General features: G+C 48.9%; 3 non-coding genes across 3 annotated transcripts; all 3 read left to right on the top strand.

Annotated features, from left to right (window-relative positions):
• Positions 1–3,924: 3,924 nt before the first annotated feature.
• On the top strand, positions 3,925–4,016 carry trnay-gua (transfer RNA tyrosine (anticodon GUA)). The gene is given in 2 exon segments: positions 3,925–3,961; positions 3,981–4,016. It is a non-coding gene; the product is annotated as a tRNA-Tyr (tRNA).
• A 4,661-nt stretch (positions 4,017–8,677) lies between these two features.
• On the top strand, positions 8,678–8,769 carry trnay-gua (transfer RNA tyrosine (anticodon GUA)). The gene is given in 2 exon segments: positions 8,678–8,714; positions 8,734–8,769. It is a non-coding gene; the product is annotated as a tRNA-Tyr (tRNA).
• Positions 8,770–9,944: 1,175 nt separating this feature from the next.
• On the top strand, positions 9,945–10,036 carry trnay-gua (transfer RNA tyrosine (anticodon GUA)). Its single transcript is given in 2 exon segments — positions 9,945–9,981; positions 10,001–10,036. It is a non-coding gene; the product is annotated as a tRNA-Tyr (tRNA).
• Positions 10,037–22,257: the final 12,221 nt, after the last annotated feature.

Genomic DNA, 22,257 nt, shown 5'->3' with positions numbered 1-22,257 from the left:
GGAGTTAAACTAATATGGCAGGGGGATGGGAACCAATGCAGGGAGACAGAGGGAAACAAAAAGGAGACAAAAGCAAAAAACAGAAAGGAGATGAGGAAAAGTGGAGGTCAGAGACACCCAAGAAAAAGAACAAAAAGGGCCACTGTACAGCAAAATTCTAAAAGGACAAAGGGTGTTAAAAGAACAAGCCTGAAGGCTTGGTGTCTTAATGCAAGGAGTATCCGTAATAAGGTGGATGAATTAACTGTGCAAATAGATGTTAACAAATATGATGTGATTGGGATTACGGAGACGTGGCTCCAGGATGATCAGGGCTGGGAACTCAACATCCAGGGGTATTCAACATTCAGGAAGGATAGAATAAAAAGAAAAGGAGGTGGGGTAGCATTGCTGGTTAAAGAGGAGATTAATGCAACAGTTAGGAAAGACATTAGCTTGGATGATGTGGAATCTATATGGGTGGAGCTGCAGAACACCAAAGGGCAAAAAACGTTAGTGGGAGTTGTGTACAGACCTCCAAACAGTAGTAGTGATGTTGGGGAGGGCATCAAACAGGAAATTATGGGTGCATGCAATAAAGGTGCAGCAGTTATAATGGGTGACTTTAATATGCACATAGATTGGGCTAGCCAAACTGGAAGCAATACGGTGGAGGAGGAATTCCGAGAGTGCATACGGGATGGTTTTCTAGACCAATATGTCGAGGAACCAACTAGGGGGGAGGTATTGTGTAATGAGAGAGGATTAATTAGCAATCTCATTGTGCGAGGCCCCTTGGGGAAGAGTGACCATAATATGGTGGAATTCTGCATTCGGATGGAGAATGAAACAGTTAATTCAGAGACCATGGTCCAGAACTTAAAGAAGGGTAACTTTCAAAGTATGAGGCGTGAATTGGCTAGGATAGATTGGCGAATGATACTTAAGGGGTTGACTGTGGATGGGCAATGGCAGACATTTAGAGACCGCATGGATGAACTACAACAATTGTACATTCCTGTCTGGCGTAAAAATAAAAAAGGGAAGGTGGCTCAACCGTGGCTATCAAGGGAAATCAGGGATAGTATTAAAGCCAAGGAAGTGGCATACAAATTGACCAGAAATAGCAGCGAACCCGGGGACTGGGAGAAATTTAAAACTCAGCAGAGGAGGACAAAGGGTTTGATTAGGGCAGGGAAAATGGAGTACAAGAAGAAGCTTGCAGGGAACATTAAGATGGATTGCAAAAGTTTCTATAGATATGTAAAGAGAAAAAAGTTAGTAAAGACAAACGTAGGTCCCCTGCAGTCAGAATCAGGGGAAGTCATAATGGGGAACAAAGAAATGGCAGACCAATTGAATAAGTACTTTGGTTCGGTATTCACTAAGGAGGACACAAACAACCTTCCGGATATAAAAGGGGTCAGAGGGTCTAGTAAGGAGGAGGAACTGAGGGAAATCTTTATTAGTCGGGAAATTGTGTTGGGGAAATTGATGGGATTGAAGGCCGATAAATCCCCAGGGCCTGATGGACTGCATCCCAGAGTACTTAAGGAGGTGGCCTTGGAAATAGTGGATGCATTGACAGTCATTTTCCAACATTCCATTGACTCTGGATTAGTTCCTATGGAGTGGAGGGTAGCCAATGTAACCCCACTTTTTAAAAAAGGAGGGAGAGAGAAAACAGGGAATTATAGACCAGTCAGCCTGACCTCAGTATTGGGTAAAATGCTGGAATCAATTGTTAAGGATGTCATAGCAGCGCATTTGGAAAGAGGTGACATGATAGGTCCAAGTCAGCATGGATTTGTGAAAGGGAAATCATGCTTGACAAATCTTTTGGAATTTTTTGAGGATGTTTCCAGTAGAGTGGACAAGGGAGAACCAGTTGATGTGGTATATTTGGACTTTCAGAAGGCTTTCGACAAGGTCCCACGCAAGAGATTAATGTGCAAAGTTAAAGCACATGGGATTGGGGGTAGTGTGCTGACGTGGATTGAGAACTGGTTGTCAGACAGGAAGCAAAGAGTAGGAGTAAATGGGTACTTTTCAGAATGGCAGGCAGTGACTAGTGAGGTACCGCAAGGTTCTGTGCTGGGGCCCCAGCTGTTTACACTGTACATTAATGATTTAGACGAGGGGATTAAATGTAGTATCTCCAAATTTGCGGATGACACTAAGTTGGGTGGCAGTGTGAGCTGCGAGGAGGATGTTATGAGGCTGCAGAGTGACTTGGATAGGTTAGGTGAGTGGGCAAATGCATGGCAGATGAAGTATAATGTGGATAAATGTGAGGTTATCCACTTTGGTGGTAAAAACAGAGAGACAGACTATTATCTGAATGGTGGCAGATTAGGAAAAGGGGAGGTGCAATGAGATCTGGGTGTCATAGTACATCAGTCATTGAAGGTTGGCATGCAGGTACAGCAGGCGGTTAAGAAAGCAAATGGCATGTTGGCCTTCATAGCGAGGGGATTTGAGTACAGGGGCAGGGAGGTGTTGCTACAGTTGTACAGGGCCTTGGTGAGGCCACACCTGGAGTATTGTGTGCAGTTTTGGTCTCCTAACTTGAGGAAGGACATTCTTGCTATTGAGGGAGTGCAGCGAAGGTTCACCAGACTGATTCCCGGGATGGTGGAACTGACCTATCAAGAAAGACTGGATCAACTGGGCTTGTATTCACTGGAGTTCAGAAGAATGAGAGGGGACCTCATAGAAACGTTTCAAATTCTGACGGGTTTAGACAGGTTAGATGCAGGAAGAATGTTCCCAATGTTGGGGAAGTCCAGAACCAGGGGTCACAGTCTAAGGATAAGGGGTAAGCCATTTAGGACCGAGATGAGGAGAAACTTCTTCACCCAGAGAGTGGTGAACCTGTGGAATTCTCTACCACAGAAAGTTGTTGAGGCCAATTCACTAAATACATTCAAAAGGGTGTTAGATGAAGTCCTTACTACTAGGGGGATCAAGGGGTATGGCGAGAAAGCAGAAAGTGGATACTGAAGTTGCATGTTCAGCCATGAACTCATTGAATGGCGGTGCAGGCTAGAAGGGCCGAATGGCCTACTCCTGCACATATTTTCTATGTTTATATGTTTCCCTTCCGCGGTCTCATGCTCTTCTCGGCTTCATTCTTCGTTACTGTGGCTTCCCGTCCTGCTGTTGCTCGCTCGCTTGCTGCTGCTCTGCAATGCCGATTGGAATGAATTATATAATGCATTGAAGGAGTGGGCCAATCCTCAAGAAGGATTTCTCTGGTGGTCATGGAGCAGCTTGAAGGCGTGTGCGAAAAGGCGACTGAGAAGCAAACTAGGGTAAGTTGCGAAAAGCAACTGGAGAATTAGCTGAAATGGTACAGTGCTCGCTTAGCATGTGGGAGGTAGTGAGATTGATGCTGGCATTCTCCACTCTGCATTTTGGTTCAGAGCAATTCTCCAGAAAGAAACCTGGTGTCACGTGTCTCTGAGTTGACACAAGATGGGCCAAAGCACAGCAAATCTTTGTCTGCCATATCGTAAGCAAGGCTTCTTGATTTTTGCAAAGATGGATGTATGAGGTGAGAGAAGCCAAAAGAACGACTTGCTTGCACTGATTCCTTTTCTGAGCATTCGACTCAGAACCTTCGATTGAGTAGACTGACATGCTGCCTGCTGTGCTAAGAAGGCACTTGCCATGCAAACGGCCGGGCAGGGCTGCTTGCAAGGTCTTTAAATTCATAATGCGCAGTTTGCAAACAATCTCCGAGCCTGATAAGAAGTCAAACCTACACTCTTCTGATTGTTAGTGACACGTGTTTTCCAGGCTGTAAAGAGTAGCTGGCGGCTCACAGTCCCACAGGGCTGCAGCATGGGCAGGTACTGATGATACACACGCCACTGCATGAGGCCAGAAGCGTCATCATGTGCAGGGAAAGCAATGATCACACAGATGCACCTATGCAGCTTCCCTTCGATAGCTCAGTTGGTAGAGCGGAGGACTGTAGTGGAATACAAAGCAAAGTCATCCTTAGGTCGCTGGTTCAATTCCGGCTCGAAGGAGTTAGTGTCCTTTTGGAGTAAGCAGGTGTTAAGCAGCAATTCGCTCAAACCAGCTCTCTTCACTTTATGGTGCATCATGTTGCCACGAAGGCGCAGGACACCACTTTTTCTGTCTCAAACCTTAATGCACTCTGCAACCACCTTCACACAGCTGTTATGCTTGAGCATTTGCCTCTGCTCATCAGCAGAGAGTGCCATTGAGCAGCAACACTTCGAAACACTCAGCACTCCCTTTCAGGCAAAACAAGTTGTCTTGTCTATCAGTCAGACAGCGCTCTCGCCTGCTCCCTCACACACGGGGCAGTTGCTACTTTCTGATCACCTCGCGTCCCTTCCGTGGTCTCGTGCTCTTCTAGGCTTCATTCTTTGTTACTGCGGCTTCCCGTCCTGCTGTTGCTGACTCGCTGCTGCTCTGCAATGCCGATTGGAGAGAATTATATCATGCATTGAAGGAGTGGGCCAATCCTCAAGAAGGATTTCTCTGCTGGTCATGGAGCAGCTTGGAGGCGAGTACGAAAATGCGCCTGAGCAGCAAACTGTAGCATATATAGGCACCTTTAGTAATGACTCCACGAGGCAGGGTATTATATTTAAACTGTGTAGATCTGTCGTCCTTTATTTGCAGCTCCTGAGTGACGACAACAAGCTGTGAGTTCCCTTTTATACTGGGTTACCTGCCGTGTGCAGGCAACCCCTATGTCTCCAGCAGCAGCACTCTCTGGTCTCCTAACCTGAGGAAGGACATTCTTGCTATTGAGGGAGTGCAGCGAAGGTTCACCAGACTGATTCCCGGGATGGCGGGACTGACCTATCAAGAAAGACTGGATCAACTGGGCTTGTATTCACTGGAGTTCAGAAGAATGAGAGGGGACCTCATAGAAACGTTTAAAATTCTGACGGGGTTAGACAGGTTAGATGCAGGAAGAATGTTCCCAATGTTGGGGAAGTCCAGAACCAGGGGACACAGTCTAAGGATAAGGGATAAGCCATTTAGGACCGAGATGAGGAGGAATTTCTTCACCCAGAGAGTGGTGAACCTGTGGAATTCTCTACCACAGAAAGTTGTTGAGGCCAATTCACTAAATATATTCAAAAAGGAGTTAGATGAAGTCCTTACTACTAGGGGAATCAATGGGTATGGTGAGAAAGCAGGAATGGGGTACTGAAGTTGCATGTTCAGCCATGAACTCATTGAATGGCAGTGCAGGCTAGAAGGGCCGAATGGCCTACTCCTGCACCTATTTTCTATGTTCCTATGTTTCTATGTGTACTGATAAGGTGTGTACAGTATAAGGGTACATTCAATGTGGCATAACAGTGTTACAGACATCACACAGTAAACAGGCATGCATACACAACAATACTCCCCCCTGAGCATTTTTCAGAACCTATTGTCATGACCAGGGGAGGTGATCAGTGGTGGGCTATGGGAGGTTGTGATGAGGGTTGTGTGGTTGCCAGGTGTGACCCCTGTGCTTGAGGCTGGCCTCGTACGTTTCCCCTCCCTCACACACAAACCAAGTGGGTGTTACTGTTGTGGGATCCCTCGGGGAGGTAGCCATGGCAGCAGTGGGTGGTGTGTATACACTGTGATGTGGGTAGTTGTGGAGTGGTGGGCAGGGCCACAAGACTGGGTGGGCTCCTTGTCCACCAATTGGGATGAGGGTCAGGTCATCCCAGGGTTTGCCAAGGAAGCTGGAGGGTATTGGCCTCATGCTCCTGGTGTTGGCCCTGGTGGCCAGGGGCTGTAAGGCTGGTCTGGTGCAGGTTGCCATTGGTGGTGGCTGGGCTGCCCATTGACCACTGTCCCTGTAGTGGGTCTGCTCCCACTGCCTGTGTGTGTGTCCTGCAAGGGGCATCACATTCATTCCAAAGGTCCAGGCTACATGGTCAGGTAGCCTGCTGGACCTGGGGGTCTCCCACAGGGGGATTCCATTGGCATCAGCATGGTCCCTGTCAGACCCAATGTCCTTTGGCAGTGTCTACCGGTATACATGACACCTTGGCTCTGATCACACATAGTCGAGCCTGCATTATACATTTTAGCATTTGCATCACTTTTGGGTGTCCTGGTTTCAACAGACATGGTTACATTAGGCATTTCACAATCTCTATCATTACTGTTCAGCATAATAAACTTGTTCTTAACCTTATTGACACCTGCATTCATATCATTAGTCACATTAGTTAAACCAGCATCACAATTCATTGTTACATTGCATAAATTTTCATACTTGCACCCTTTAATCACATCTTTAGCTTTAAAGTACGTGTACTCAAATAGTTGAAACTTCCCGTTTAAATTTCTTTGGTGACCGGTCTTCTTTAAGGGAGCCTTCAAATCTGATTGGTCACTCGGTATCATGTGATGCTCCTCCATGCTCACTGGTGGCATGGCGGTGGCCATTTTGATTACAAGTGTTTCTCCTTGTGCTGCAGCCATTTCCTGGCTTTCCTGCAGGAGGGCTGTGGTGGTCTTTTCTTCCACAGGGCCACTTTGCCTGATGTGGACCCGGTTCATCCAATTCCTGCCCAGCAGCGTGGGACCGTCGCCGGCTACAATGCACAGGGGGAGTTTGTTCAACACACCGCCTTGGGAGACCTGGACGTCTACACTGTCAATGATTTGGATTTTACCTTTGGTGTAGGTGAGCAGCTTTGCCTGGACAGGAGACAGTTTTGGTCGAGTGGCAGGATTCATCCAAATTTTTTCAAAGGTCATTTGGCTCATCACAGACTGGCTCGCCCCTGTGTCGATCTCCATGGATACTGGGACCCCATCGATGTCCACTTCCATCATCCATGGAGAGCTTCCAATGGAGCAGGTAAAGATTACATACTCCTCTCCCAGGGTTTGAGCAGCTTCACCTTCATCTGTGTCGGAGCCCCGGTGATAAGCCAACTCATCAGAGATGCGGTGAGTAAAGCGTTTTCTGCACATTCTCTGAAGGTGCCCTTTCTCTTTGCAGCCTTTGCATGCATAGTCTTTGTAGCTGCACTGGTGGCCCTGTGGTTTCCTACACAGCGCCAGCACAGGGCCATCCGGTTTGCCCCATGTGGCGGACTCAGGGTTGTGGGACTCGGGGCAGCATTTCTGCCTTTAAAGTATCCATGCGGTGCACTGCACTCGCTGGTTTAGAGTCCTGGGTCAGTATTCGCCTGGAGTCGCTGGCCGAAACCATGTAGGCCTGGCTCACTTGAACTGCTTTCTGCAGGGTGACCGTGATGTCAGCCGAGAGCAATTTGTGTAAGAGGCCTTCGTGGCCGATTCCGATGACAAATATGTCCCATAGTGCTTCATTAAGGTGGTCGCCAAAATCACACGGTGCAACTAGTCTTCTTAAGTGTGCAACATACTTGGCAATTTCCTGGCTCTCAGGTCGCCGGTAAGTGTAGAACCGGTGCCTGGCTGTGAGGATGCTTTCTTTCAGTTTTAGTTGTTCCTGTATGATTGTTACAAATTGCTCATAGCTCTTGGTGGTTGTCTTCTCCGGGGCTACCAAGTCCCTGACGAGACCATAGATGGTGGGCCCACAACTGCTAAGTAGGATGGCCCTGCGTTCGTTCGTTAGTGTGGCCGGTGTGTACACGTCCAGGTCGTTGGCTATAAAGAAGTGTTCCAATCTTTCCACAAAAGTGTCCCAATCTTCCCTCTCTGTAAATTGCTGAAGGTTGCTGAGGTTAGACATGTTGAGTGTGTCGTTCATGACATCGTATTCTCGTCGCCAGTTGTAGTGTATGTAGGCACCTTTAGTAATGACTCCACGAGGCAGGATATGATACTTAAACTGTGTCGACCTGTAGTCCTTTATTTGCAGCTCCTGAGTGACAACAACAAGCTGTGAGTTCCCGTTTATACTGGGTTACCTGCTGTGTACAGGCAACCCCCAAGTCTCCAGCAGTAGCACCCTCTGGTGTACTGGTAAGATGTGTACAGTATAAGAGTACATTCAATGTGGCATAACAGTGTTACAGACATCACACAGTAAACAGGCATGCATACACAACACAAACTAGGATAAGTTGCAAGAAACTACTGGGCAATTAGCTCAAATGGTACAGTGCTCGCTTAGCATGTGAGAGGTAGTAGGATTGAAGCCTGCATTCTCCACTTAGCTTTTGGTTCAGGGCAATTCTCCAGATCGAAACCTGGTCTCACGTGTCACTGAGTTGATGCCAGATGGGCCAAAGCACAGCAAATCTTTTTCTGCCATGTAGTAAGCAAGACTTCTTGATTTTTGCAAAGATGGATGTATGAGGTGAGAGAAGCTAAAAGAACGACTTGCTAGCACTGATTCCTTTTCCGAGCATTCGACTCAGGACCTTCGATTGAGCAGACTGATACGCTGCCTGCTGCGCTAAGAAGGCACTTGCCATGCAAGTGGCCAGGCAGCACTACCAAGTAGGGCTGCTTGCAAGGTTTTTAAATTCATAATGCGCAGTTTGCAAACAATCTCCGAGCCTGATAAGAAGTCAAACCTACACTCTTCTGATTGTTAGTGACATGCGTTTTCCAGGCTGTAAAGAGTAGCTGGCGGCTCACAGTCTCACAAATCTGCAGCATGGGCAGGTACTGATGATACACACGCCACTACACGAGGCCAGAAGCGTCATCATGCGCAGGGAAAGCAATGATCACACAGATGCACCTGTGCAGCTTCCCTTCGATAGCTCAGTTGGTAGAGCGGAGGACTGTAGTGGAATACAAAGCAAAGTCATCCTTAGGTCGCTGGTTCAATTCCGGCTCGAAGGAGTTAGTGTCCTTTTGGAGTAAGCAGCAATTCGCTCAAACCAGCTCTCTTCACTTTATGGTGCATCATGTTGCCACGAAGGCGCAGGACACCACTTTTCCTGTCTCAAACCTTAATGCACTCTGCATCCACCTTCACACAGCTGTTATGCTTGAGCATTTGCCTCTGCTCACCAGCAGAGAGTGCCATTGAGCAGCAACACTTCGAATCACTCAGCACTCCCTTTCAGGCAAAACAAGTTGTCTTGTCTATCAGCCAGACAGCGATCTCACCTGCTCCCTCACACACAGGGCAGCTGCTACTTTCCAGTCACCTCGCTTCCCTTCTGCGGTCTCGTGCTCTTCTTGGCTTCACTCTTCGTTACTGTGGCTTCCCATCCTGCGTTTGCTCGCTCGCTGCTGCTCCGCAATGCCGATTGGAGAGAATTATATCATGCATTGAAGGAGTGGACCAATCCTCAAGAAGGATTTCTCTGCTGGTCGTGGAGCAGTTTGGAGTCGAGTGCGAAAAGGCGACTGAGAAGCAAACTAGGGTAAGTTGCAAGAAGCTCCTGGGGAATTAGCTCAAATGGTACAGCGCTTGCTTAGCATGTGAGAGGTAGTAGGATTGAAGCCTGCATTCTCCACTCTGCTTTTTTGGCTCAGGGCAATTCTCCAGAAAGAAACGTGGTCTCACGTGTCACTAAGTTGATGCCAGATGGGCCAAAGCACAGCAAATCTTTTGCTGCCATGACGTAAGCAAGACTTCTTGATTTTTGCAAAGATGGATATATGAGGTGCGAGAAGCTAAAAGAACGACTTGCTAGCACTGATTTCTTTTCCGAGCATTCGACTCAGGACCTTCGATTGAGCAGGCTGATACGCTGCCTGCTGCGCTAAGAAGGCACTTGCCATGCAAGCGGCCAGGCAGCACGACCTAGTAGGGCTGCTTGCAAGGTCTTTAAATTCATAATGCAGAGTTTGCAAACAATCTCCGAGCCTGAAAAGAAGTCAAACCTACACTCTTCTGATTGTTAGTGACACGCGTTTTCCAGGCTGTAAAGAGTAGCTGGCGGCTCACAGTCCCACAGGGCTGCAGCATGGGCAGGTACTGATGATACACACGCCACTGCACAAGGCCAGAAGCGTCATCATGCGCAGGGAAAGCAATGATCACACAGATGCACCTGTGCAGCTTCCCTTCGATAGCTCAGTTGGTAGAGCGGAGGACTGTAGTGGAATACAAAGCAAAGTCATCCTTAGGTCGCTGGTTCAATTCCGGCTCGAAGGAGTTAGTGTTCTTTTGGAGTAAGCAGGTGTTAAGCAGCAATTCGCTCAAACCAGCTCTCTTCACTTTATGGTGCATCATGTTGCCACGAAGGCGCAGGACACCACTTTTCCTGTCTCAAACCTTAATGCACTCTGCAACCACCTTCACACAGCTGTTATGCTTGAGCATTTGCCTCTGCTCACCAGCAGAGAGTGCCATTGAGCAGCAACACTTCGAAACACTCAGCACTCCCTTTCAAGTTGGCTATCAATCAGACAGCGCTCTGGCCTGCTCCCTCACACACAGGGCAGCCGCTACTTTCCGGTCACCTCGCTTCCCTTCCGCGGTCATCCTTTTCTGATAGGTATACCCTCGCATTTCTGGTATCATCCTGGTAAATCTTTTCTGCACCCTCTCCAGTGCCTCTATATCCTTTTTATAATATGGCGATTAGAACTATACACAGTAGTCTAAGTGTGGTCTAACCAAGGTTCGATACAGGTTTAGCGTAACTTCTCTACTTTTCAATTCTATGGGGCTGAAATTCAGCTCCCCAGAAAGGCCACTTACCGCCAGAAAGCGGCGGTCAGGCGGTGGAGTCAAGCGGCCACCAACTTCCAGTCCAATGGCCGCCGCCAGCGAAATTTAGCTTGTGGATTTTTCTGGTGGTCCCCACTTCCGGCCCGCTGCTACCGACTGTCCTAAGTGTGTCATCAACGGGCGCACTGCCGATCTCCCGCACCACCATCGCACCTCCGGTCAAATTTAGCTGCAAAAATCATTAACCCACCGCGCTGTGCCCCCGACAGCTTCTTCTGTCGGTGCACCTTGCTTTCACTCTGTGAGCCATGGTAGTGCGGTGGCCCTGCAAAGGGGGGGGGGGAACGCACTGCTGCGGCCGCCATGTTCTTTTTATTGTCAGCCGACTGCCAGATCGGCTTGACAGTTTTGCCCCCGGGTTCGGCCGGGCTGCCAACAAGCAGCCTGGTACCCCCTCTTGGGTGCCAGACCGCTGGCCCAGTCGAAACCCCTCCCTATGGTGACCCAATGGACCGAAGTTTCAAAGTGCCAAAGGCTGTCACCTTTCAGTGAAGGGGAGAGAGAGCATGGTGGCGCACTCGCGCGTGACATCATCTCCGCTCCGCTGCTGATTGACAGCGACGGAGACTCCGTCCCGCCTCCACTTCCGCCCCCATTCTGACCGGCTTCCAGTCTGCTGCACAAAAACCGCCAAAGAGCTGAATTTACCGAAAGAGGGACCTCATCTGAAGCGGCGGAAAAAATACTTTCGGAGCAAATGGTGCGACCTGTTTCGGGCGAAGGTAAATTTCGGCCCCTATACCTCTAGAAATAAACCGTAGTGCTTGTTTTTATGGCCTTGGTAACCTGTGTCATAAGCTTTAGCGATTTGTGTATTTGTATTCCGAGATCTCTTTGTTCCTCTATCATCACTCACAGGCAGTCCCTCGAACGAGGATGACTTGCTTCCACAAGAGTCCACAGATGTTTCAATGAAGGACCCGATGTTCCAGTCCTGAACTCCAATTGAGGGAGTGGAAGATGCCTGTGTGTGGATTTTTTTAACGCGTGGTGACCGTTGCACGTCAGCCACCACACGGGCTTTATCCAGTGGCAAGGGTTAACCAGGACGACTGGAGACCTGCTCTGCTGCACAGACCTAGCGCACACACATATCTCAGTGTGGGCAGGCCCGTGCTCCCCTTGGGGCCTTCGGCTCTTCTGGGCCCCGCACGCTCATTTGCTGCACCTCCGCCACGATCTCTCGCCACTCCTCTGCCACAAACATTCGCCGCACCTCTGCCATCAGGACTAGTTTGCTGTTTGGAGCGTGGGCAGGAGCATCGGTGGGGCCCAGGTACAGCGGAGGAGCAGGAGGGGCGTGGAGGTGCGGTGGAGGTGTGGCGAGTGTTTTGTGGCAAAGGAGCGCTGTTCGAATAGAGCTTGAACTACAGCCACAACAAATTCAAGAATTTGTTTCCACAAAGGAAAAAAATGAACTGATTTTTAATGTTTAAAGGACTCACTACTCAGAATGCATTTCCTCCCTCCACAGCTCTCAGACTGAGAGAAGGGAACAGTCATCAATGGCCGCAAGCTCTTACACAAAGCAATACTCGCGACCCACTTCATGGATACGCTCCTTCCAGTTTTTGACGCACATCCCGTCCGCTCCGAACCATATTCCCAAAACCTTCAGGTAATCTGACTTCCCGGTGAAGGGAATAAAGGATCGGTCGGGCCAGCTTACAAAGAACATGGCCTCGCTTTTGCTGCGATTTACCTTCGCTCCCGAGGCCAGTTCAAACTGGTCACAGATTGTGAGCAATCCGCGGACCGGCTGTGGATCCGAGCAAAAGACGGTGATGTCGTCCATGTACAGGGAGGTCTCAACCTGAGTGCCTCCGCTGCCTGGGATTGTCGCCCCCCTATTGCCTGCATCCTTCCTGATGGACTCGGCAAAAGGCTCGATACAGCACACAAACAAGACAGAGGAGAGGGGACAGCCTTGCCTGACTCCAGACCTGATCGGAAATCTTTCAGTTTCCCACCCATTGATTAGAACTGTGCTACTGATGTCTGTGTAGAGCAGTTGGATCCAATTGCGGATACCCTCCCCAAACCCCATCTTGGAGAACATGTCCATCAGGTACATGTGCGATATCATGTCAAAGGCCTTCTCCTGGTCCAAGCTGATTAAACAGGTATCCACCCTTCTGTCCCACACATAGGCGATCGTATCCCTGAGTAGCGCGAGGCTATCAGAGATCTTCCTGCTGGGGACGGCGCAGGTCTAGTCCGGGTGGATCACCAGCTCCAGAGCAGACTTGACCCTGTTTGCGATGACCTTCGACAAGATCTTGTAGTCCACATTGTGCAGCGAAATAGGCCGCCAGTTTTTGATTTCCTCCCTCTTCCCCCTTCTGCTTGTAGATGGGGGTGATGATGCCTTTCCTCATTGATTCTGACATGCTGCCGGCCAGAAGCATACCCCCGTACACTTCCAGCAGGTCTGGGCCCATCCAGTCCCACAGAGCCGAATACAACTCGACCGGTAAGCCGTTGCTTTCGGGAGTTTTACTCGTCGCGAGGGACCGGACGGCCTTTGTCAGCTCGTCCAGAGTTAGCGGGTGGTCCAGACTCTCCTGCTCGCTGTCGTCTAAGACCTCTGAGATAAACGGCAGGAACGACTGGGAGGCTGTGCGGTCTGTGGGCTCAGAAACATAGAAATATAGAAAATAGGTGCAGGAGTAGGCCATTCGGCCCTTTGAGCCTGCACCACCATTCAATAAGATCATGGCTGATCATTCCTGTGTGGGACCTTGTCAAAAGCCTTTTGAAAGTCCAAATACACCACATCCACTGGTTCTCCCTTGTCCACTCTACTAGTTACATCCTCAAAAAATTCCAGAAGATTTGTCAAGCATGATTTCCCTTTCATAAATCCATGCTGACTTGGACCAATCCTGTTGAGTCCTTAACTCTTAAACATAATCACACGAGGCACGTACTGCAGACACAGTCACTCTGTGACCTTCATCTTTGTTACCTGGACCAAGGAGTGCTGACCCTGCGAGGGACCTCCCCTTATATACCTGAATCTCCAGGTAAGGAGTGTCTCCCACAAGTACACCCACTGTGGTCAAGGTGTGTATTTCTAGTAAGTATGTACAGTATGTAGTGGTTACATGAGGGTTACAATTGTATAAGGGTTACAGTAGTATGCTGGTTACATACCTGACATCACCTCCCCTCACACGTCTTTTTGACTCAAAGGTTAAGTCTATCAGGTGGTCGACGCTCTCTCGTGGAGCGTCGCAGTTGAGGCTCTGGTGGCTGAGCCTTGGCATGCGTTTCTGTCACCTGAAGTGATTCCGGCCTGTCCGGGCTGGCCGCAGGGACTGTGCATGCTGGTGATTGTCCTTGTTGCTTGTCCACTGGCAGTGGTGTGGTTGACATCTCATGCTCTTCTTCATGTTCATCGGTGTCTATGCTGAACCTTTTCTTTACTTGGTCCAAGTGTTTGCGGCATATCTGCCCATTATTGAGTCTGACCACTATGACCCTGTTTCCCACTTTACCAATTACGGTGCCCTCCAGCCACTTGGGTTCCAAAGCATGGTTCAGTACAAATACCGGATCATCCATTTCTATACACCCCTCCCTTGAGTTACGATCGTGGCACTCGGTTTTGGACTGGCGCTTGCCCTCAACAATGTCTGCCGGGGTTGGGTGGATGAGGGACAGCCGCGTTTTGAGCATACGTTTCATGAGGAGTTCTGCTGGCGACGGCTTCTGCTGGCGGAACTCCCGTGAGCGAGTGCGGCCGGGACCTATAGGTCAGCAGGAGGCGCGATAAGCGGTACTGCAGAGAGGGTCCTTGGATGAGGAGCATGCCTTGCTCTATGACTTGGACCGCACATTCCACCTGGCCATTGGAAGCCGGCTTGAACGGCACCGTCCGAACATGTTTGATGCCATTACCTGACATAAACTCCTGGAATTCATGGCTGGTGAAACACGGGCCATTGTCGCTGACCAGAATGTCTGGTAAGCCGTGGGTCGTGAAAACCGTGCGCAGGCTCTCCACGGTGATGGATGTCGTGCACGAGTTTAATATGATGTATTTGATCCATTTCGAGTATGCATCGACAAGTATCAAGAACATTTTTCCCATGAACGGGCCCGCATAGTCCACGTGAATGCGTGGCCAAGGCCTGGTGGGCCAGGGCCACGGGCTGAGCAGGGCCTCCCTGGGGGCGTTGCCCAGCTGGGCATATGTCGTGCACTTGCGAACCCAGTGTTCCAGGTCTGAGTGAATCCCCGGCCACCATACATGTGACCGGACAATTGCCTTCATTAGCACAATTCCAGGGTGCTCGCTGTGGAGTTCCCTGATGAATGCTTCCCTCCCCTTCTGGGGTATGACCACTTGGCTGCCCCATAGCAGGCAGTCGGCTTGGAGGGAGAGCTCATCCATCCGTCTCTGAAAGGGTCTGACCTCCTCGGTGCATGCCCCATGTGCGGGTGCCCAATCCCCAGTCAGGACACATTTCTTTATCATGGATAGGAGGGGGTCCCTGTTGGTCCAGAGTTTGATCTGGCGGGCTGTGATGGGGGAGCCTGCGGTGTCAAAAGCCTCAACGGCCATGACCATCTCAGCGCTTTGCTCCGCCGCCCCCTCGGTGGTGGCCAGTGGAAGCCTGCTGAGCGCGTTAGCGCAGTTTTCAGTACCTGGCCGGTGCCGTATGGTGTAGTCATACGCAGCCAGCGTGAGAGCCCATCGCTGTATGCGAGCTGACGCATTTGCATTGACCGCCTTGCTGTCAGACAACAGAGAAGTTAACGGCTTGTGGTCCATTTCTAACTCGAATGGTCTGCTGAAAAGGTATTGGTGCATTTTTTTCACACCATAAACGCAAGCGAGTGCTTCCTTTTCGACCATGCTGTACCCATGCTCTGCCTGGGAGAGCGACCTGGAGGCATAAGCCACCGGTTGGAGTTGTCCGTCTCCATTACCCTGCTGCAACACACACCCAACCCTGCTGCATCGCATGTTAAAACTAGTTTTTTACAGAGGTCATACAATGTTAACAGTTTGTTAGAACAAAGCAGGTTCCGCGCCCTGTTGAAAGCCCGTTCTTGACAGTCCCCCCAAAACCATTTGCAACCCTTATGCAGAAGCACGTGTAACGGCTCCAACAATGTGCTTAAGTTCAGCAGGAAGTTCCCGAAATAGTTCAAAAGTCCCAGGACCAATCGCAACTCCGATGTGTTGCTGGGCCGGGGCGCACGACGGATCGCCTCCGTTTTGGATTCGGTAGGCCGGATCCCGTCTGCGGCAACCCTCCTGCCCAAAAACATGACCTCTGGGGCCAAAAACACACACTTGGCCTTCTTCAGCCGCAGGCCTACCCGGTCCAGTCGGCGTCGCACCTCCTTGTTGTGAAGGTGTTACTTTGTGTCTCGACCCATTATTAGGATGTCATCCTGGAATACGATTGTGTCGAGAATGGGTTTCAGCAAGCTTTCCGTGTTTCTCTGAAAGATTGCGGCCGCCGAAAGGGAGCCAAAAGGACACCTGTTGTAGATGAATAAACCCTTGTGCGTCGTGATGGTGGTCAGAAGCTTGGATTCTTCAGTCAGTTCCTGAGTCATGTAGGCCGAGGTAAGGTCCAACTTAGTGAACAGCTTGCCACCTGCCAACGTGGCAAAAAGGTCCTCCGCCCTCGGGAGCGGGTATTGGTCCTGCAGAGACACCCAGTTGATGGTGGCTTTGTAGTCACCGCAGATCCTAACCGAGCCATTCGCTTGAAGGACAGGAAAGATGGGACTTGCCCAGTCACTGAATTCAACGGGTGAAATTATGCCCTCTCTGAGCAGCCTGTCCAGTTCACTCTCAATCTTCTCACGCATCACGTACGGCACCGCTCCGGCTTTGTAATGCACTGGTCTGGCGTCCTGGGTGATGCGTATAACTACTTTTGTGCCCTTGAACATTCCGACACCGGGTTGAAACAGTGACCCGAATTTTTGTAGTACTTGTGAGCATGAGCTTCGCTCCACAGATGAAATGGCGTGCACATCCCTCCATTTCCAGTTCATCTCAGCTAGCCAGCTCCTTCCCAAAAATTGTGGGGCCATTTCCTGGAACAATCCAGAGTGGCAATCGGTTCTGTGACCCATTGTGTGTTACCACCACGTTTGCACTGCCTAGCACTGGAATGATCTCTTGGGTGTACGTCCGTAGCTGCGTATTAATTCATTCCAGTTTGGGCCTGCTAGCTCTATGTGGCCATAGTTTCTCAAATTGTTGTGCACTCATGAGGGACTGGCCAGCTCTCGTGTCCAGCTCCATGTGCACCGGGATGCCATTCAATAAAACTTTCATCATCATGGGTGGCGTTTTGGTGTATGAGCTGTGGACGTCAGCCACATGAACCCGCTGAACTTCAGCATCCATGGCTTTACCCCAGACATTGTCCTGCACTGCAAGCCCCTCGCCTGATTCCTCCGTTTCATAGATTAGCCTCGTTACCGGCTGTTTGCAAACCCTAGCCAAATGTCCTCTGGCATTACAATTCCTACAGACGAACTGCTGAAATTTGCAGCTTTTCGCATAATGTCTGCCCCCACATCTCCAGCATTGGCTGAGATCGTTGTTCACAAAAGGACTGTTAGCAGGCATTCCTCTCTGATTGCTCTCTTGGTTGTTTCTAAACACTCTGATGGTTGGTGTTAATGGTCCCCTTGATGGTATGAATTGCCGCTCCCCTCTCCATTGTCCCTGCTGGGGGCCCACCTTCGTGTCGGTTTCAGCTTGGGCAGTTACAAAATGCCTTTGTCTGACTGCTGCAGTTTCAAAATGCCTTTGCCTGACTGCGAGATCTTGAGCTGCGTTTATCACGTTAATTCCTTGGTCCGTCGCCACGTTGGACCCAGGACTACTCGCGTAAATTAGCTTAGTCTCTTCTTCCCCCGCTATGAAAGTTTGAGCTATCAATGCTGCCCCTTCTAGAGTTAAGTCCTTGGTCTCTATGAGCTTCCTGAAGATCCAGGCATGGCTAATGTCCTCAATGAAAAATTCTCTGAACATCTCCCCGCTGCAAGCATCTGAGAACTTACAAAGGCTGGCCAAGCGCTGCAAGTCTGCCACGAAGTCCGAGATGTTTTGCTCTTCCCGACGTCAGTGTGTGTAGAACCGGTGCCGGGCCGTGTGTCTGCTGCTCGCCGGTTTTAAGTGTTCGCTGATCAGCTGGCTGAACTCTTCAAAAGACTTGTCGGCCAGTTTGTGGGGTGCGCTCGCATACTTCACATGTCCTTCATTAGCGCATACGTTTTTGTCCCGCAGCTTGCTAGTAGATGCGCCCTCCGCTTGTCAGCCGCATCCTCTCCCAGCCAGTCCTTCATGACAAAGGTCTGCTGGAGTCTCTCCACAAAATCGTCCCAGTCTTCACCCACACAGTAACGTTCCGGTGGCCATCCTCTGGGTTCAGTGATTCCCGTTTCCCGTCGCCATGTGTTGAGTCCTTAACTCTTAAACATAATCACACGAGGCATGTACTGCAGACACAGTCACTCTGTGACCTTCACCTTTATTACCTGGACCAAGGAGTGCTGACCCTGCGAGGGACCTCGCCTTATATACCTGAATCTCCAGGTAAGGAGTGTCTCCCACAAGTACACCCCCTGTGGTCAAGGTGTGTATTTCTAGTAAGTATGTACAGTATATAATGGTTACAGGAGGGTTACAATTGTATAAGGGTTACAGTAGTATGCTGGTTACATACATGACAAATCCTATCACTGCTCTCCAAATGCACTGCTATTTCATCCTTAATGATTGATTCCAACATTTTCCCCACCACCGATGTCAGCTAATTACCCATTTTCTCTTTCCCTCCTTTTTTAAAAAGTGGTGTTACATTAGCAACCCTCCAGTCCATAGGAACTGATCCAGAGTCAATAGACTGTTGGAAAATTATCACCAATGCATCCACTATTTCGAGGGCCACTTCCTTAAGTACTCTGGGATGTAGACTATCAGGCCCTGGGGATTTATTGGCCTTCAATCCCATCAATTTCCCTAACACAGTTTCCCACCTAATAAGGATATCCTTCAGTTCCTCCTTCTCACTAGACCCTGGGTCCCCTAGTACATACGAAAGGTTATTTGTGTCTTCCTTTGTGAAGACAGAACCAAAGTATGTGTTCAATTGGTCTGCCATTTCTTTGTTCCCTATTATAAATTCTCCTGAATCCGACTGCAAGGGACCTACGTTTGTCTTCACTAATCTTTTTCTCTTCACATATCTAAAGAAGTTTTGCAGTCAGTTTTTATGTTTCCGGCAAGCTTCCTCTCATACTCTATTTCCCCCTCATAATTAAACCCTATGTCCTCCTCTGCTGAATTCTAAAATTCTCCCAGTCTTCCGGTTTGCTGCTTTTTCTAGCTAATTTTTATGCCTCTTCTTTGGAATTAATACTATCCTTAATTTCCCTTGTTAGCCACGGTTGAGCCACCTTCCCCGTTTTATTTTTACTCCAGACAGGGAAGTACAATTACTGAAGTTCGACCATATGATCTTTAAATGTTTGCCATTGCCTATCCACCGTCAACCCATTTAAGTATCATTTGCTAGTCTAATTTGCCAATTTGCGCCTCATACCATTAAAGTTACCTTTCCTTAATTTAAGGCCCTAGTTTCTGAATTAACTTTTTCACTCTCCATCTTAATAAAGAATTCTACCATGTTATGGTCACTCTTCCCCAAGGGGCCTCGCACAACAAGATTGCTAATTAGTCCCTTCTCATTACACATCACCCAGTCTAGGATGGCCAGCTCTCTGATTGGTTCCTCGACATATTGGTCCAGAAAACCATCCCTAATACACTCCAGGAAATCCTCCTCCACCGCATTGCTACCAGTCCAATCAATGTGTAGATTAAAGTCGCCCATGATTACTGCTGTACCTTTATTGCACACATCCCTCATTTCTTGTTTGATGCTGTCCCCAACCTGACGACTAATATTTGGTGGCCTGTACACAACTCCCACTAGCGTTTTCTGCCATTTGGTATTCCGTAGCTCCACCCATACCAATTCCACATCATCCAAGCTAATGTCCTTCCTTACAATTCCATTAATGTCCTCTTTAACCAGCAATGCCCCCCCACCTCCTTTTCCTTTCTGTCTGTCCTTCCTAAATGCTGAATACCTTTATATGTTGAGTTCCCAGCCTTGGTCACCCTGGAGCCATGTCTCCGTGATGCCAATCACATCGTATCCGTTAACTGCTATCTGCACAGTTAATTCATCCACCTTATTCCGAATACTCCTTGCATTGAGGCACAGAGCCTTCAGGCTTGTCTTTTTAACACACTTTGACCCTTTAGAATGTTGCTGTAAAGTGGCCTTTTTGTTTTTTGCCTTGGGTTTCTCTGCCCTCCACTTTTCCTATTCTCCTTTCTAGCTTTTGCTTCTGTCTCCATTTTATTTCCCTCTGTCTCCCTGCATAGGTTCCCATCCCCCTGCCATATTAGTTTAACTCCTCCCGAATAGCAGTGGCAAACACTCCCCGTAGGGCATTGGTTCCGGTCCTGTCTAGGTGCAGACCGTCCGCTTTGTACTGGTCCCACCTCCCCCAGAACCGGTTCCAATGCCCCAGGAATTTGAATCCCTCCCTTCTGCATCACTGCTCAAGCCACGTATTCATCTGAGCTATCCTGTGATTCCTACTCTGACTAGCTCGTGGCACTGGTAGCAATGCTGAGATTGCTACCTTTGAGGTCCTGCTTTTTAATTTAACTCCTAGCCACTGGCATAGAAAGATTTGTTGATCCTCAGCATGTCGGGCTGCGAAGATGTCACAGAACCATCTTCTTCCTTTAGGCTAGTGATCACAGAGCTCCTCCTGTGTACCTTTTGGAAGAAGAAACACGAACACGTTTCATCCTTCTCGACGGAGTGGACTCTGGAGCGAAAGATGATTTTGAGGCAAGGAATGAGGCTTGCTGGCCCTTCACCTCTTGGAGTTCCTCTGCGACATCAAACCCCCCTCCGACTGCAGCAGGAGCAGGTTTTGCATACTCTTCTGGAGTTGGGACAATTCCCTCTGTCTCCCTCTTGCCTCCTGAACACCTTTGAGAATCAGACGTTCTATAGAAATGATCCCGAAAAGTATAGTCTTACCTCATGACCTGCAGTCACACCGCTCTCCACCCTCAACAAATCCCCTTTAACAGAGGCTGAGCTCCAACCATCTTCTCGCCCATTCACAGTGCCCAATACGGAATCCAATATAAATACAATTAATCTCATTTCACCATTTGTAAAGTTAGAATTGTGTGAAAAAGAAATAGAGTTTCTGTCGTTCTGCCATTATCCAACAGGCTGCATACATTAGTAACCAGTCTCCAGCAACTACCCTGCTAATTAATTCACGGTACTTATGCTACATTTCAGGGTTTGGAACTTCGGGCTCAAATTCCCCCAGGAGTTGCCCCGCCTTTTTTGCAGCAAGTAGCTTTCTTTGGAGTAACTTAAAAATCGCAAATTTTCCATTTAACTTGCTCCAGTGCGAGTCAGTTAGTTAGGTTTTATTTAGTTTAGTTTTATTTCTCCAAAAGGGGGCGTGACCAGCCATTTATGCCTGTTTTGGCCACAGAAGCAAATTTGGCCAGCTAAAAGTTACTCCAAATTAACTTGGGGCAGTATATATGGCCACTTTTGTAGGCACAGAAAAACCTTACCTACATTTAAGAAATCAGCGCAAGTAGCCAGAGATGGCGGGGGGGGAGGGGAAGGTGAGTTAGAGGATTCTACAGCACTTAACACCTTCACAGCATCAGCACAACATCAAAACAACTTCAGCACAACATGACACTAAACTGGGTGGTTGTGTGAGCTGTAAGGGGGACGCTAAGAGGCTGCAGGGTGACTTGGACAGGTTAGGTTAGTGGGCAAATGCATGGCAGATGCAGTATAATGTGGATAAATGTGAAGTTATCCATTTTGGGGGCAAAAACACAAAGGCAGAATACTATCTGAATGGCGGCAGATTAGGAAAAGGGGAGGTGCAACGAGACCTGGGTGTCATGGTTCATCAGTCATTGAAGGTTGGCATGCAGGTACAACAGGCGGTGAAGAAGGCAAATGGTATGTTGGCCTTCATAGCTAGGGGATTTGAGTATAGGAGCAGGGAGGTCTTACTGCAGTTGTACAGGGCCTTAGTGAAGCCTCACCTGGAATATTGTGTTCAGTTTTGGTCTCCTAATCTGAGGAAGGACGTTCTTGCTATTGAGGGAGTGCAGTGAAGGTTCACCAGACTAATTTCAGGGATGGCTGGACTATCATATGAGGAGAGACTGGATCAACTGGGCCTTTATTCACTGGTGTTTAGAAGGATGAGAGGGGATCTCATAGAAAGGTATAAGATTCTGACGGGTCTGGACAGGTTAGATGCGGGAAGAATGTTCCCGATGTTGGGGAAGTCCAGAACCAGGCGACATAGTCTGAGGATAAGGAGTAGGCCATTTAGGACTGAGATGAGGAGAAACTTCTTCACTCAGAGAGTTGTTAACCTGTGGAATTACCTGCCGCAGAGAGTTGTAGATCCCAGTTCATTGAATATATTCAAGAGAGAGTTAGATATGGCCCTTATGGCTAAAGTGATCAAGGGATATAGAGAGAAAACAGGAAAGGTGTACTGAGGGAATGATC

Source organism: Pristiophorus japonicus, chromosome 1 (genome assembly GCF_044704955.1).
Source record: "Pristiophorus japonicus isolate sPriJap1 chromosome 1, sPriJap1.hap1, whole genome shotgun sequence".
Taxonomy (NCBI): domain Eukaryota; kingdom Metazoa; phylum Chordata; class Chondrichthyes; family Pristiophoridae; genus Pristiophorus; species Pristiophorus japonicus.
Note: the sequence above shows the minus strand (reverse complement) of the source record. Positions and strands in the feature narration are given on the sequence as shown.